Source organism: Helianthus annuus, chromosome 14, assembly GCF_002127325.2.
Source record: "Helianthus annuus cultivar XRQ/B chromosome 14, HanXRQr2.0-SUNRISE, whole genome shotgun sequence".
Taxonomy (NCBI): Eukaryota; Viridiplantae; Streptophyta; class Magnoliopsida; order Asterales; family Asteraceae; genus Helianthus; species Helianthus annuus.
Window position 1 is genome coordinate 53,283,888 of NC_035446.2, and position 17,693 is coordinate 53,301,580.

The 17,693-nt window shown below is 39.9% G+C and overlaps 1 long non-coding RNA gene across 1 annotated transcript; it reads left to right on the top strand.

Annotated features, from left to right (window-relative positions):
- The first annotated feature begins 1,082 nt into the window (after positions 1-1,082).
- On the top strand, positions 1,083-2,185 carry LOC118486627. Its single transcript, XR_004879241.1, has 3 exons — positions 1,083-1,234; positions 1,740-1,980; positions 2,061-2,185. It is a non-coding gene; the product is annotated as an uncharacterized LOC118486627 (long non-coding RNA).
- Positions 2,186-17,693: the final 15,508 nt, after the last annotated feature.

A 17,693-nucleotide genomic window follows, 5' to 3' on the forward strand; every position in this document is an offset into this window, starting at 1 on the left:
AAAGTGGTGTGTGAAAGGATTGTTGTTTGGTAGGGTTTCAAAAGCAAAGTATCTTCAATTTGTTTTCGTAATACAAATGTTTGGTAGTCATTTATACATTTTTGAACCAAATCATAAGATTAGTTTTGCTTAGAATCGTGTAAGTGGTATTGCCTAGCTCTTGAGTCGTGTGTTCGGAAATGGTATACACTCTACATCTTTTTAATACGTATTAAATTCATATGCCAAAACTATAAGTGGACAACTTGTTGGAATATAAATTGTGACCTTTAGGGTAATGAGGAAAAAACTGTTTCAATTGGTGGAAAGGCAAATTCAAATCTGCATGTGATTCTTAAGCTTGGACTTTTTAACCAACCCGACCCGACCCGAAACATGACCCGACCCGAACCTGTTTTGACTCGAACCCGTTTTGACTCGAACCCGTTCTGACCTGAACCAAAACAACCCTTTTTAATTGACCCGTTTTGACCCAAACCCATTTTGACCCATGACCCGACCCGACCCAACCCGTTTGCCAGGTCTAAATGTTAGCTTAACTAGTTAGAATTTTGTTGGATATTGGATTAGATTTTGGCGGGTCAGGTAAAGATGGAATTTAGTTTGCCTTTTAGGCTGTGATAATGCAGTTTGGTAATGTGATTTAGTTTTTTCTTATGGAGGTTCAGATTTAGACTCAATTTCTTTGGCGGGTCAGTCAGTGTGATTTAGACTTGTATTTTGAAAAGCCAACATATAGAAATGTGTTGTATTAAGAACGGATACAATACAAATGTTTGCAGGTCAACTCGACCAGTTTGACATGTACGAAATTTGATATGTTTTAACTAATCAACCATCATCCAGTAAGTTCTAGTGGCAGATAGCTCTTGTGTTATGTTATTTTTTATTTGTCATTGAGCTTAAATCTAAAGTCTCTAAAGTAAAATACCATGCTTTTAAATCGACGTTCTCATATCGTACGTTTTTTTTTTTGGGGCAAGGATTAATATCTTATGCTTTCATGCTCTTAAATCGACGTTTTTATTTGGGGGAAAGGGTTAATACTGTACTCGTTTCATTCCATTTTTATGCTTTTTTTACACGAAGTATAGTGATAAAGTGATTTATTTGTGGACATTGCAGAAAATGGCGTATGCAGCATTGATGCCAGCAAATTTGGGGTTAGAAGGTTCCCATGTTCAGATTCATAGGACCACTACGTCATGCTTGAATTTGGACACTATGAGTAAAGGTTATCATCTCTTTCATTTACACATTCTTTCTTTTCCAATATCATAGCTGGTGATATAATTTTCATTTGAATATGTTTAGTTAAGCTAAATAGATTGCATTCGTTTTTGTATAATTAGTATACTAATATGTATCAATGTAAGATTTTCGTATATCTAAAAAAACTAACCCAACCCGAAACCCGTTCTGACCCGGACCCGCTTCGACCCGAACCAAAACAACCCTTTTTTATAATTGACCCGTTTTGACCCATGACCCGACCCGTTTGCCAGGTCTACTTATAGCACTGATCTTGATATGAATTGGGCATTATCTACCAAGAGAGTAAAGGTGAGATTATTGTGTACAAGATTGTAAACGTGAGATTATTAAAATCCAATTTTCCTTAGTTTTTCTATAAAAATGTTAGCCTGCTAGTGTAAAACTTTATTAATTTTTTTGTAAAATGATTTTTTGCACTATTATGACTAGAGTTTAATAAATATTTGTTGAAAACTAAAATCTAGGTCGGAGATGAAGTTTTCCTCAAAATCATTCTAAACTTTACCGAGACTGTAGCAAGAGGAAGGGTCTAGAGCTCGAACCTAAATGATCTAGTTGGTGGTACAGAGATTGGACCAGAATGGTGTGAGGTAAACGTTCAAGTACCAATAAAAAAATGTAAACTTGGTAAGACCATATGGTTTATTTTCTACAATTCAAGATTGTATTGGTGCATCCATCGCATGGCCCTATCCATTCATCTCGGTATGTATTTGTTAACTTGTGATACAAATAATTTTAATATCATGGAAGTTAATACTTATATATGGATGGTTTATATATAGGTAGTCCATGAGGATTGATGACGCATGATGACTCAAGATTTTATGCTTCTTATTTCTTTAATTGCTTTTGATTTCTTTGTTAAATGTTAAGAGTTTATGTTAGATAATGTTATAACTTATTTATGATTAGTGTTTTTGTTATAAACATGCTTATTTGAAATATAATCAAGTTTTATTTCTTTCATTAGTTGATTGATGTTATACAATAACTATTAGGATGTTATATGTTGATGGTCTGTTTATAAAATTGGTTTTATAATCTTATTTGGGATATTATGACCATTTTCTTGATATTAAAGTAGCTATAACGTTACACCATAAGGGTCCTATAAATTAATTTTTAAGGATGCTTATATGTGTATCAAAAGTAGGTAATCACATATTAGAACACTGTAAAAGCGTTCTAATATGTTCTTTTTAGGACGCGATTTAAGTTGTCTATAGACATATTATGCGACCATAAAATTGGTTTCATAATCTTATTTGGTATATTAGGACCCTTTTCTTGGTACTAAATTAGCTATAATGTAACATCATAAAGGTCCTATCAATTAATTTTTAAGGACGCATGTAAGTGTATCAAAAGATTAAAAGTATGTAAGCACATGTTAGAACATCGTAAAAGTGTCCTAATATGTTTTTATTAGGACACTGTTTTGGTTGTTCAAAGACATTACACGACCATAAAATTGGTTTCATAATCTTATTTGAGATGTTAGGACGCTTTTTTAGTTCCGGGACTTATTACGACCCCTTTACATGAAACGCTTTTACCGTTGGTCCTATTAAATGAAAGGTCCTATAAAATAGCATTTTAGGACGCTTTTGCGCGTACTAAAAACCCAGTTTTCTTGTAGTGGATTATTTTCGCACTTTTGCACTTGTTTAAGAGATTATCTTAGTTATTGTAGTAGGCCCCTCTTTTGAAGGCGACGTTACCCTCAACCCAGTAGTTTGAGTCAGCAAGGATACAATCCTAAAGGGTCGGATTATTGAAAGATAATGAATTAAGTTATTAATGCAAATTATGGCAGGCCCCGCTTTTGGCGGTGACGTTACCCTCGGCTAAGTAGTCTGAGTCAGCAGGGCTACAGTCCTAAATAGCCGGGTTATAGTATTAATAGTAGTTAACTTATGAGGGGGTCAAAGAGTTTGGATCCCCGCCATCCAATACCTATGGGCATTGAAGGAGATCCTACTAAATTTGACCCAGGTCCCAAGCAGGACCTCTAAACGCTGAACAAGGGCAAGACCCTTACCAAACCGTTCCCTTAACCCCCGACCAGGTAGCCAACATACCTCCATATAGACCGTGGAGATATGAATGGTGAAAATCTTTTATTTTATATAGACAGTAAAATAACGCCAAGACACCACGGACAAACGATAAGGAAAGATCACCTTCAACATAAGTAACTAGTTATTAAAGTCATTAATACAAAACCAAATAAAAAGTGCAAAAGATTAAAAATAAAAAGTATTATACTAAACACTTGTCTTCACCAAGTGATGTAAGAGACTTAGGCAAACATGGCCTTGATTGTCAAGAACTCTTACGATCAATCTTGGATCCCGAGACGACTCACACACTCTATGATGGACAATGGATGATGGTGGTGGATGATGGTGTTATGGTGGTGGTGGGTGGTGGATGAAGTGTGAGAGAGGTGGTGTGCCAAGGGATGAGAGAGAATGAAGCCAAGCTCCTCTATTTATAGGCTGAACAGAAGGCTGGACACGGCCCCGTGTCCGCTGGACACGGCCCCGTGCCCGCCTGACACTCTCTCTCCTCATTAATTGTAATTGCGAATTACAATTAATGCGCCTGCTGTACTTTCACCACGCCCCCGTGCTCGCTGGACACGGCCCCGTGGTGGGCAATGGAAGCTTCTACTGGTTTGTCTTTTCTGCTGCTTCCTGGGCATGCCCCCGTGTTCGCTGGACACGGGGCGTGTTCAGACTCTGTTTCTTCCTTTTTGCTTTGGGAGGTGCCGTTGAGGGTCCGGGCAGTCTACTTTTGTTCCTTTTCTTGTATTTATGGTAGAATTAGTGGTCTTTTTGCTTCTTTTGTGATTTTGAGCTCATTTCATCCTGAAAATACAAAAGGAAGACAAAAACACTCTTTTTCCAACATTAGTACTTAAAAAGGGTTAGTTTTATGCCTTAATTGATGTGTTTTATATGTTGCATTTTACACACATCAATTACATAGAGGATATGTAATCTGATTTGGGTTTACTTGTTGATTTAGTGGTTGAGCTCTAATAGGTTCTGCATACAACTGAATCTGGTTTTGAGCAGGCCTCGGGTTTTGAAGTCTAGGTTTCCATGGACGTGCTTGATTTCCAGAGTTTTGGTTTCCTTGCACTTTACGATCTTGATGCTGTGGCGTAGTGGATGTTTGGCCGATTTCTTGCTTAAATTGGCCTTCCCTATTTCTCTTCTTATTATCCCCAGTTCGAGATAGGAATTCTTTCCTTTCGAATTCAAAAGTTTTGATTGCATCAGCAACTTCGGTGATATCCTTAAATTTCATGTACATAATCGATTTCCGAATTCGATCATTAACTGCCCACTTGCATTTTTCTGCCTGGACTTCTGCTGATCCTGCAACATCTCCTACAATACTAGCCAACCTTGAAAATCGAGTAATGAACTCAGAGGCTGGTTCATCACTCCCCTGTCGAATTACTGCATACTCTCTGATATAAGCTTCTTTATCAGCGGTCGAAAAATACTTATCGTAAAAGATATTACGAAAGTCGACCCATGAAAGATTAGTGTCAAAATCATCCCCTCCTTTGACTTGCTTATATCCTTCCCACCAAGTTTGTGCATCATCTTCCAATTTGTAGGTAGCCAGTCTAACTTTGTATTGCTGCGGAACTCCAAGAACTCCGAAGATCTTTTCAACATGAGCTATCCAGTTTCTTACTTCGACTGGATTAGTAGCGTGACTAAAGGATTTCAGCTTTTGTTTTTGGAATTTACTAATCCATATGTCTATACTTTAAGTAATATTGTTAGTGGTATTCTCACGAGTTTCACCATCAGAGGTTGGATTAGTATTAGTGTGTTTTGGATGACGAGTTTGTTGAATAACGGCCTCAGCTGTTTGGGCAACAAGGTTTGGAAGCAACCCAGCAACAGCCTGGTTGATATCATTAATTATGTTTGGATCAACTGGAGTCTCATTCGAAGAAGTGTTGTTACGTTCATGGTTAGTACGAGTATTCCTACGTGGCGGACGACGAGGAGGCATCTATAAGAATAGACATAGGAGTTAAACCAAATAAGAGATCAAGTTGAATCCTGTCATAGATATCTACCCATTCCTCACATGTCTTAATTACTATCTTCAAGTTTTCTACAGGAAAGAGCCTTTGCTCTGATACCATAGCTGTAACACCCCAACTCGGAAGGGCTGACGTGTCACAATAACGGTAACATAAACAAAAGTCATAATTCCATTTATTTATTTGATAAGGATACAACCACACGACTATTTAAGATTAATATACAAGCGGAGACATTCATCTTAATTAACTAACATCTTCAGATTTATTCCTAGGCTTTATTCTTCTCTCTTTTCCCCTCCCAAAGTAACCTGTGGACCTGTATATACAAAAAGTTTACGGAATGAGCCGAATGCTCAGTACGGAATTTTAGGCTCAAATAACAAATAATGCTTTATATGAAATCTTATCCGGATGGAACCTTATGCGAAAATGATACGATGCAAGAACATAATTTCATAATCATATCTTACGGATGTACCCATGAGCAAACTTAAAACGTGACAATACACAGGTAGCTACTCTTGCATAATTATCACATGAGATGGCGTTATCCACCTCCTTATACTTAAATTCTAGGATCGATCCATACGCCTCCTAATAGCCTTATGTACCACACTTGTACTTAAGAGACGCCGTGAACTGATCTCTCCATCACGGATGGAGCACATGATGTCGATGCCACAACAACATGCTCGTGGGACACTCCACGAGAAGCGATACTCAGGGTATCAGAGTACAAATGGTCTTATTCACATAACTTATAAAACTTATTTTCATAACAAAACGGAACATATATTGGAACATGCGATAATGAGTATAACATAATACTATCACATGACATGAAAGCTAAATCAAATGATTAGGATAGGAATCGAACGGACTGTCAAATGAATCGTTAATCAAAGACGTGAGGAGTTTTTAACAGATATAGTAATTTAGTGGTTTTATAACAATTTGAATATGAAGCAATAAAGAGTGGGGTAAGGATCCGTACCTTAATAACTTCAAGTGAAGCTACCTTGTGCTAATATTTTAGATTTATATAGGCAGAGTTTCGACTACTGATTAACCTTTTCACCTAATAACATGCACACAAACTAGCTTAGTAACTTAATACAGCATTTACGTCAATTCACGAGATCAAACCCTCACAACTATTATCAAGTGCAATACTTAATAATTCAATCGGATTCACAACGAATAACAGAGCATAGTCCGAATTCGAACAGCACTCAAATATTCAAGTTGAAATCACAACGAATAATCAAAGTAGAAGCTCAATTTGAGCAGCACTCAGACAATCGTTGGATAGTTATAATCGATCGGACGTTGAATCATAATAGCGATCGAGTTATTACCCTGATTGCGGCAGCATTTCGAGGTGTGTGTGTGTTTGGGTAGTGGAAGAAGTATAACTCGACGTCAATTGAGAATTTGAGCGTCGTTTTTGTGCACAGAAGCAAGTGCCAATGTTCTGCTATTTATACTCGATTTTGCTCCTGCTTACGGACCGTAAGCCTAAGCCCTTACGGTCCGTAAGGGACACCTATACTTCTTTGGCTTGCCCTGCACGGGACTAGCTTTGATTGGTCAGAAATTTGGTCCAATTATATTTAGACAACGTTTTAAGTAGATAATTGTCAACTAGGGTTTACCCCCCTTGAGTTTTAGGGGTCCTGATCCTGATTCTGATTGCTCTGAAACTTTCAGGGGTTGTGCAGAATTACTTGGGTGTCTTAATTAGGGTTTTCTAGTGGTCTATTATTCTTTTTATTTCTAGAATAATGATTTTAAATTTATGGGCATTACACTTGTCGCCTTTTCAGAAAAGTTTACCCTTCCTGATTTGAGATTCAGTCAGGGTAGCGTATATCTCAATGGCCTGCCTAATTGTGGTAGGGTTGCTACCAGTAACAATGTCCTGAACTGGGTCAGGGAGGCCATCAATGTACTTTTCAATTGCCTTATCCAAAGACGTAACCATGGTAGGACACAAAAGACTTAACTCCTCATAGCGGTCAGTGTAGGCTCGATGTTCACCGCTATCTTGTTTAAGATCGTCGAATTCCCTTTCCAGTGACCTGAGTTCATGACAAGGACAAAATTCCTTCATCATTAGAGCTCGAAGCTCTTCCCAGGTTTGAGCCAATGCCACATCGGCACCCTTGTCTCTCATCACTAGGGCTGTAAACGAACCGAACGTTCAGCGAACAGTTCGTGAATCGTTCGGCCGGAAGTTCGTTTATGTTCGTTCGATTAGCTTAATGAACGAACACGAACAAAAAATTCTGTTCGGTTACCTTAGCAAACGAACACGAACATAGGTCTCGTTCGTTCGACTGCGTTCGTGAACGTTCGGTAATATGTTCGGTTATGTTCGTCCGTGTTCTTTCGATTATATTAAAAAATAATAAATAATAAACCTTTCATCTGAACATATTGAAAACTTGAAACCCTATTTTTCTAAGTTAGCTAAAATTTGGACATGTTAAGACATTTTTTAGGATAATTATGTCTAAGTTAGTTAAAGTTGATTCATCGTTTCTTCGTGGTGCATTAGAGTTTTTGTGTTTTGATTTATCATTTGATGGTTGTATTTAACAACTTATATCCAATATTTAAGGATAACAATATTTTTATTTTTTTTTATTTTCAAGTTAAATGTTCGTTTGCGTTCTTTTTTATTAGCTTGCATTCGTTTGTGTTCGCTTGCGGTCGTTTGTGTTCGAGACCAGTGTTCACGAACTGTTCGTGAACAACTGAATTTCCTTAACGAGCGAACATGAACATAAACTTATGTTCGGTATGCGTTCGTGAATAGTTCGCGAACATGTTAATTTTCTTAACGAACGAACACGAACATTGCCTTGTTCATGTTCGTTCGGTTCGTTTACAACCCTACTCATCACACCATTTCACCATGTTAATACTCTTTTTTCAAAAACACTAGATGCGAATTCAACCTTTCACTCATTTGGACACTGAACATGACGGAATGTGCTTTCTAGACTTTCGAACCATTGTAGGAGCGTAGTTGTTCCTTGAGACCCAAAAAATTTCAATGGTTTAGCTGAATTGAATGTTTTGTAGCTACACTGAGCATTGTTATTGTTGTCATTGTTATTCGCTTGGTTTATCTGGGTAATGAGTTTCGGAATCACAGCAGCAATCTGCTGAGCGACTAGGGCTGCGAGGGCAGCATCCTCAGTTTGATCACGTCTAAGAGGCATTCTAAAAAGAACAAGGAAACATGAGAAACGAGTGAGATTGACATTTGGATAGACAAAATAATATTTAAGACGTCGACGAAACATAAGGATGGTGATCATTTGTTCGTTACCTCAAATAAACAAACGACACCCAGTGGCTAATCAAAGTAAATAGGTCTTTATAATGTATCGCGAAGACATGCTTTAGCCAGTAAGTAGACGCTCATCCCAAGAGTTCCCAGGTAAGAGTGACTGGTCCGATTATGTGGATTTGTACGAACACTCTAGCCTTAGACAGAAAACTCGGGATACAGGCACCCACCCTTCCAGATTGCACGTGTTCACATTAATAAGACCCAAACTTTGACGAGATTTTGAAAACTTTGAAGGCTAAACGCCTACAACAAACATCTGATAATAGATGATTTATTTTCAAACCGGATTTGTAATTTGTGTTCTTGTTGTGGTTGTCACCTAAAGGTAGGCAACGGTATTGTTTTAAGACTAAACACAAGATAACTTGTGTTAGGGTCCTAGGAAGGTTATAGTCTAGGTCAAAGCATTACTAATAACTCTAGCCTTAGACAGAAAACTCGGGATACAGGCACCCACCCTTCTAGATTGCACGTGTTCACATTAATAAGACCCAAACTTTGACGAGATTTTGAAAACTTTGAAGGCTAAACGCCTACAACAAATCATCTGATAATAGATGATTTATTTTCAAAACGGATTTGTAATTTGTGTTCTTGTTGTGGTTGTCACCTAAAGGTAGGCAACTGTATTGTTTTAAGACTAAACACAAGATAACTTGTGTTAGGGTCCAAGGAAGGTTATAGTCTAGGTCAAAGCATTACTAATAACCTAATTCCCTATAACCATGAGCTCTGATACCAACTCTTCTGTCACACCCCGACCGCGTAAAACAACAAACTGTGGCGGAAACGTCGGGGAGTGTCGTAACAGAATGATTGTTTCACAACATATGGAACTTAAAGTTTGGTTTTATTAATTAAAATGTATACATTGTCTTGGTTCAAATAGGAAATAGATCATAATTTAAACTTGTCTTGCTGGATTTTAAGTCACTAAGGTCTAAGTCCGCCTAAGTGTGTCACGATCATCATCAAACATTAATTCCTGAAACACATGTGAAAATAGGTACGTCAGCATAAAAATGCCTGTGAAATACATAGGTTTTGTTGTTGAAGGATTCATGACTTGTAAGTTTAAAAGAAATGTTTAACAAGAAGTAGTCATGAATCTTGTAAAATGTTTTCTTTCATAAAATCATGTGAAAATCAATAAGATAATCAGATGATATAAAAGAAAAATGGATGGTTAAATAATTAACCAATGAAATGAATTTTATAAAACTTGTCATTTGTAAAACAGTGTCTTGTGAACAATATGTCATGTCTTTGTATAAATGTATCATGTCTTTGTTCCTGTCGAAGTGGTTTAATAACGCTATGATATGTAATATCATAAAAGCACTTATATATAGGAAGTACCAGCGGCGTATCCACAATGCTTTTATCATATTACACATGCCTCGTTATTTAAATCACTTACAAATAACCACCAAATGTCTTTGTCAAACCAATGTCAAATGTTCATGTATAACAATGTCTAATGTCTCAGTGTCATGTGTAAACCACGTCTTGGATAGCAAATGTCAAGTAACAAACAATGTCTTGTATGGTGAATGAAAAGTCTTTACTCAAACCACATGTATATGTCAATGTATAACCAAATGTCGTGTCTTATCAAAATGGCATGTACAAAACAATGTCTTTGAATAAACCTAAGGTTTAAATCAAAAGTTAAGTTTTGTAAACCTATGCTTTATTTGATATGAACATTTTTGTGGTTTGTTAACGAATACATTCAAGCCTTGTCGTTTGTCAGATAACCCTTATAAAGATAAAGGATTATCAGTGTTCATCGGTATCTGTCATTCCCCAGATGGTTACTTCCAATCAAACTAGGAAGCGGGAATGAGGTAATCAATGTTCATCGGTTTCTGTCATTCCCCAGATGGATACTTCCCAACAAACTAGGAAGCGGGAATGAGGTATCAAACCTATGGCAAACCATACATACTACCGGCCAGCATAATAATGTTAATGAATGTATCTAATCTCGTTTAACATACCAAATGTCATAAATAATATAAGCATGTCATGTGAAAACCATGTACTAAGTATGCTAAGTCAATATACAAAGTAGAAATGTTCATGAAATCAAGTTGCTAGATATGCTAAGTCAACATATTAAGCAAAATGGATCCTTGAAATCAATGTGCTAGCATGCTCAGTAAACATACATAGCAAAAGGCAATTGAAATCATGTACTATATGTGTACTAGTCGAACATAGCATGTATAAGTCATGAAAAGCTTGAAAATATGAAAGTAACAAGTAGGCACATGTGTATCACCCCAAAATATTTGAAAATAGTAAAAGAGGGGACTATGTACTCACTTGATATTGCAAGGTATCCTCGATTTAAGTGAACTAACAAGCTCGGGCAATCAAGGAATCAAGTGGTACCTAGTATCGGATCACTATGTTAATAAATCGGCACCTAAATCGGGAGATCGGGTTGAATGAGGTCTCATAAACCAAATGAGTGTTAGAACTCATATGACATGGTTTACTAAAGCCTACATTCTGAATCGAAACCTATCCTAAGTGCGTATTACCCGTTATGACTCGTTAAGGTAGTCTACGCTACTTTAACGCGTCATATGCGCAAAAGCGCAAACGAATAGCCTAACTAGTCCTATGACAAGTATTTATATGTCCTAACATGTTTAATAAAATTGTATAATCAGTTTAAATGTCAAAAATTAAGTTACTTATGCTTAAATTCATATTATGCATGAAAAGGGCATTTTGGTCATTTTCCTAATGCATATAAACTACATATCATACAACTAATTAAACTAAGTGACCATAAGGTATAACCTCGGAAGGTTATTCCCTATATAACTATGGCCACATATATGTTTGATCGGATCCTAATGATCGACCAAACGGGTCGGAGATCGAAAGTCTAAGCGGTTGTCAAGACCGCTTGACTTACGACCCTATATAAACACTAAGCTAAAAGTGACGAGTTAAAGATGTCAAATGTCATAACATGTTTAACTAAGTTAGAAAACTGATTTGATATCAAAACAAAGTGTTTTGATACCCGAAAATAGTTTCGTCGCAAAATGCACATAATCGTGCATTTTGACCGAAACTTTGACTCATCACTTCGACTAATCAACGTAGTAATCAGTAGTTATAATCACAAGGGACTATAACCATCGTGATTACGCTCACGTTGCAAAGTTCAAACGAACTTTGTCTTGAACAATTCATGGTTAAAGCTGAAAGTCAAACACTGTTTGACTTTCTTGCTTGAAATACATAACCAAGCATGAAAGAACACTTACAAGAGTCCAAGCTTGGAATAAAGAACTAAGAATGCTCAGGTAGGTGGCCTTCTGATGTGCACAAAATGCAACATATAAATTACATCAATTGTGACATAAAACTAACCCTTTTTTAGTACTAATGTTGGAAAAAGTGTGCTTTTGTCTTCCTTTTGTATTTTCAGGATTAAATGAGCTCAAATGAACAAAAGAAGCAAAAAGGCAGCTAAATCTAACATAAATACAAGAAAAGGAGCAAACGTGGCATGCCCGACCTCCCGACAGCATCTTCCCAAGCAAAATAAGAAGACAGAAGACTGAACACGCCCCGTGCTCAGTGAGCACGGGGGCGTGCCCAAGTGTCAGCAGACAAGACAAAGTTGTAGAAGCTTCCATCGCCCACCACGGGGCCATGCTTAGCGGACACGGGGCCGTGGTCAACTATAAGATTCGCGAAATCCAGTCAAATCTTGATAGTACAGATATGCTTCTGCACACGGGGTCATGCTCAGCGGACACGGGGGCGTGGTCAACTAATGCAGACAAACTGCATTTAATGAAGAAAGAGAGGAGGATGGACACAGGGCCGTGCCGAATGGACACGGGGCCGTGCCCGAGCTTCTGTTCAGCCTATAAATAGGAGTGCTTGGAGCTCTTGCAACTCATCCCTAGGCACACCACCTCTCTCACACTTCACCCACCACCTACCACCATCACAACACCATCATCCACCACCATCATCCATTGTCCATCATAGAGTGTGTGAGTCATCTCGGGATCCAAGATTGATCGTAAGAGTTCTTGACAATCAAAGGCCATGTTTGCCTAAGTCTCTTACATCACTTGGTGAAGCCAAGTGTTTAGTGTAATACTTTTTATTTTTAATCTTTTGCATTTTTTAATTGGTTTTGTATTAATGACTTTAATTACTAGTTTCTTATGTTGAAGGTGATTCTTCCTTATCGTTTGTCCGTGGTGTCTTAGCATTATTTTACTGTCTATATAAAATAAAAGATTTTCACCATTCATATCTCCACGGTCTATATGGAGGTATGTTGGCTACCCGGTCGGGGGTTAAGGGAACGGTTTGGTAAGAGTCTTGCCATTGTTCAGTGTATAGATCCTGCAAAGGACCTGGGTCAAATTTAGTAGGACCTCCTTCAATGCCCAACGGTATTGGATGGCGGGGGTCCAAACTCTTTGACCCCCTCATAAGTTAAACTACTATTAAAACTTTAACCCGGCTACTTAGGACTGTATCCTTGCTGACTCGGACTACTTAGCCGAGGGTAACGTCGCCTTCAAAAGAGCGGCCTACCACATTATGCATTAATAACTTAATTAATTATCTTTCAATAATCTGACCCTTTAGGATTGTATCCTTGCTGACTCAAACTAATGGGTTGAGGGTAACGTCACCTTCAAAAGAGGGGCCTACTACAATAACTAAGATAATCTCTTAAACAAGTGCAGAAGTGCGAAAATAATCAAAGGTTACACTACACACAAGTCGGATCCAAGTGATTCATCTTGTCTATCTGTTTTTACTTTTATTTTACTTTTCAGCATTTTAGTTAGTTTTAATTTTCTAGTTTAAAAACCTTTTTCTAACATTTTGATTTGATTAGACGTTGAGGATAAACCGGTACTAAAAGCTCTTGTGTCCTTGGACGACCTCGGTATCTTACCAACACTATACTACGTCCACGATGGGTGCACTTGCCCATATGTGTGTTTAGTGTTAGTAAATATCGTGTTTATAAATTTAAAACTTGGCTAAAAAGTGTAAAAACGGCTTAAAATATATACCTAAAACATATACACACCGACACGCATCAAATTTTTGGTGCCACTGCCGGGGACACAAGGATTTTAAGAAAGTTAGGAATCAACGGCCTAATCATTTTTTTATTTTATTTTTATTTTTTTAGGATTTTCATAAATTTTCCAGCTTCTGCAGAGCTCAGCACGGGTCGTGCCTGGTCGGACACGGGTCGTGCCCAGCAGTGTCACTGGCAGTTTTTATTTTCCGAGTTACAGAGAGCTGAGCACGGGGCCGTGTCGGTGCAACACGGGGCCGTGTCCAACTTCCCAGTAACAGGGATCCGGAAAACAATCACTGTATCTCTGAAGAAACACTGAACTGATTAAGGAATTAATCGGTTTGGTTTATGTTTCTGTCATGATGGTTAATATTCTAATGAATATTTGAGCTCCGACTAGATGGATCAATCCTGCAAAACAGAACACCGTTACTCGTTAAGAGGGGAATGTGGGGGTTTCCCTCTTAACCAGGCTCCGGCGTGAGAATAAGCGACTGTTTTGAGAGTAATTAAGTGCTGAGAGTGAGAGTAGAGGGAATGGAATGTTTAACCTGTGGAATGAGGTCTCTATTTATAGCCGGAGAGGTGTAAGAGGATATGGGCTGATGGGCCTTGGGCCGGAAATGGACAGCATAGCGGATATGCTCCTTGCCTTGCTGGTGTCGACCGTTTAGTGGCTTCTAGAAGTTCTTTGGTGCTGGCGCACCTTGATTGGAGCCACGTGTCATTGTTGTCGGCCCTGTTGTGACAGTTGTCTCCGTCCCCTGATTAGTGCCACGTAGGCGTCCTTATGTACTTATCGTCAGGCGATCGTGGCGCACGATTGACCAGACCCTGCTGAACGTTCATTGGCTCTTTTCACTGCCACTTGTACCTTGTGTACCACTGGAGGTAGCCTCGTGCTTCCTTCTTGTGTGGTTCTTGTTGGGCATGTAACTAACCCACGCGGGGTTAGTATGCCCATGTGTTCCTTTATTTTATGTTAAGTGCTGTTATCTGAGCTTCTTGAGGGCCCGGCCTCGCGCGACACAGATCGAAATGTGGTGTAGGTCGCGCGAGGCTCTGAGTAAGAGGTTTATTAAAATAAGGAGTATGGTCTCAAGCGCAACCACACGGAGGTTTGTGCGGCTTTTTTGGGACCATACCCCTTCAAGTCCCCCCAGTCCAGTGCTGCACCATGCGCAACGCAAGTGGTTGGAACTCTTGACTTAGAAAAATAAAAGTAGAAGGGGAATGCTCTCTTGATTTTGGTTGGTGTGGCGCGTTGTAAAATTGTTGTTTTCAACTGCGCGGCTTATCCAGGCAGGTTCCAAGTGGTTCATTGGGTATCTTATCGGGCGCGAGGTGTTGCTGAGGTGGTGTTAGCTTGCGCGGGCCTGGTAACTTTTGCCTGAAGTTACTTGTAATTTTATGGCGGGAAACTTCGAAATTTGAACTCTGGCAAGTTGGTAGGATAAGTCGTTGAGTGCGACGTTTGAGTTGTCCCCTGGCACGGATGTCATCATGTCGACTGCGACGGTTGCACTTCGTGTCAGGAGAGTGAGGCCCACGCGCGCGTGGTAACTGTCACCCCTGCTTTTCCGCTTGACGTGGCAATCTCTCATTGGTTAGCCTAGCGGCGAAAGCGGCACGTCTACCCATCGCATTAAATGCGATGGGTATATATATCCGAAGAGATGTGAGAGGTTCTCACTTCTCTTCGTTGCTTTCCCATTTTCTCTCGTTTTTATCTCTTTGAATCTTCAAGATTTTCTTCACATCTTCAAGATTTTCTTCAAATCTTCAAGATTTTCTTCAAATCTTCAAGATTTTTCAGAAACTTACAACTTGCATTACCATGACTGAGGAACACCAGGAGGCTGTTTCTTCCGAGGAGGGTCCTGTTCCCGTTCTCAAGTGGGATCTTGGGCTATTCGAACAGATTGTTTGGAGTTTCCGGTTTCCACCGGAGTGGGATGCACGGTATCCGGCTCAGGGCCAGACTGCGGCCGATGCACCGCCGGGTTACATCACCTTGTATGAAGACTTCTTTCTTCAAGGTAACTTTAGGTTACCGGCGACGAACTTTATGGGGAGTATACTACACCATTACAACTTCCATCCTTCTTAGATGAGCCCTCCTGGGATGGTTAGGGTTCGTCACTTTGAGTTTTTATGCCGATCTCATGGCATCGAGCCGACTGTGGAGAAATTCCGGGCTTTCTATCAACTGCAAAGGACGATGGGTTTCTTCTCCTTTGCCAGCCGTGGCACTGCAAAGAAGATCTTGTTAAACCCTCCAAAGAGCTTCCACGAATGGAAACCCAAGTTCTTCTTTATTCGGGAAGAGGTACTTCCGATTGCCATGTCCTTCCGGGACTGGACTGAAGCAGTGTTGAAGGAAGATCTTCCGATCCCCAAGCAAGCCTTATGGTATCAACAGTTAACCCCTACCCCGAATCGGGTATTTGGGGAAAATGTGCTGGTGGCCGCGCGGATGAGTGACCAGTGGTCACCAGAAAGTAAAGAGGTGCCTGTCTTGAAGATTGGCGATCAGGGTCAGTGATTCTCTTCCTTTTCTTTGTTTCAAGTGTTTGTCTTATTGTTACTTATGTTATTTGGTCGTGTAGAAGCGCAACTCTATCAAGCGGCCTTCGCTACATTTGGTGGATCTATGGGCGTGCGCCCATTGCGCGAGGATGAGGAGAGCTGGGACGAACAAATCAGAGGCAACTTTATGTACCCTGTTGCTGATGCCTTTACCACGCCGCCTACCACGACTGAAGGTGCGCAACTTCCTAAACCTCGTCCTTTGCGCTCTGTGACTTCTGCTGGGAAAGAGGTTGTCTATCTTTCCAGCGAGGAGTCTGTAGGGTCTTCCAATGGCGAGCTAAGTTCGTGGTCTAATATATTTGCAGGTGTGTTGCGCGACCTGGGGATTGACCCGGAAGAGAAGAAGAAAAAACCCCTGAAGAAGAAGAAAACAGTTAAAGCGGGTCCGGAGGTGACCAGCAAGGGGGCTGGTAGTAGTCGCGCAACCGCTGCCGCTGTTAAAGGTACTCTTCGCCTTCGACAGAGTGACTTAAACGATTACGTGATAATAAGTGACTCACTTGAAGGCTTATTGCGCACAGCTGATGTAAAGACTGGAGCGGGTAGCTCAAAGAGTTCTGGAAGCGCAGGTTCTCGTAACCCTGATGCTGGCGCGACCCCTTCGGTGCATGAAGAGGAAACTGAAGAAGAAGAAGAAGATGATGCTGCCCAGTTAGTTGGTAGAAAAAGAGTTAGGAGTGAGACCACAGCTGGTGTGGCCTCTGCGCCGATTGTTGACGTGCTTCCCTTGGTTGGGAAGACGAGCAAACTGCGCTCTCTGTACAAGTTCTCTCCTGGTAAGCTCCTGATTTCTCTCCTTTTAGTTATCTTCCTTGCTTAATTACTTGTTTATTTCCCGCAGAGATCAAGAAGAAGACCCCTGAGAAGGGTGTCACGTTTACTGAGCCAGAGCCGAAGAGGCCGAAAATTACGATCAAATCTTCTCAGACTGCTGGTGGTGAGTCTGCTAAAGAGAAGAATATTGCTGAACAAGACGTGGCGAAGGCTGTTGACGCGCAGCGGAAAGCTGAGGAACGTCTTAAAAAGGAGGAAGAGAAAAAGAAGAAAGCTGAGGAGGATAAGAAAAAAGCTGAGGAAGAGAAAAAGAAGGTTGAAGAGGAGAAGAGGAAGAATGCTGAGGAGGAGAAGAGAAAGAAGGCTGAGGAGGAGAAGAGAGCCTTTGAGTTGGAGAGGGAGAAAGAACAAAAGAAGGCTATGGACAAACCTATCAATGTTCAAGAGTCTGAGGTCGTTAGGGGTTCTGAGAGGAGGCAAGGGCCTGAAGTCGTCAAACCTACCCACCC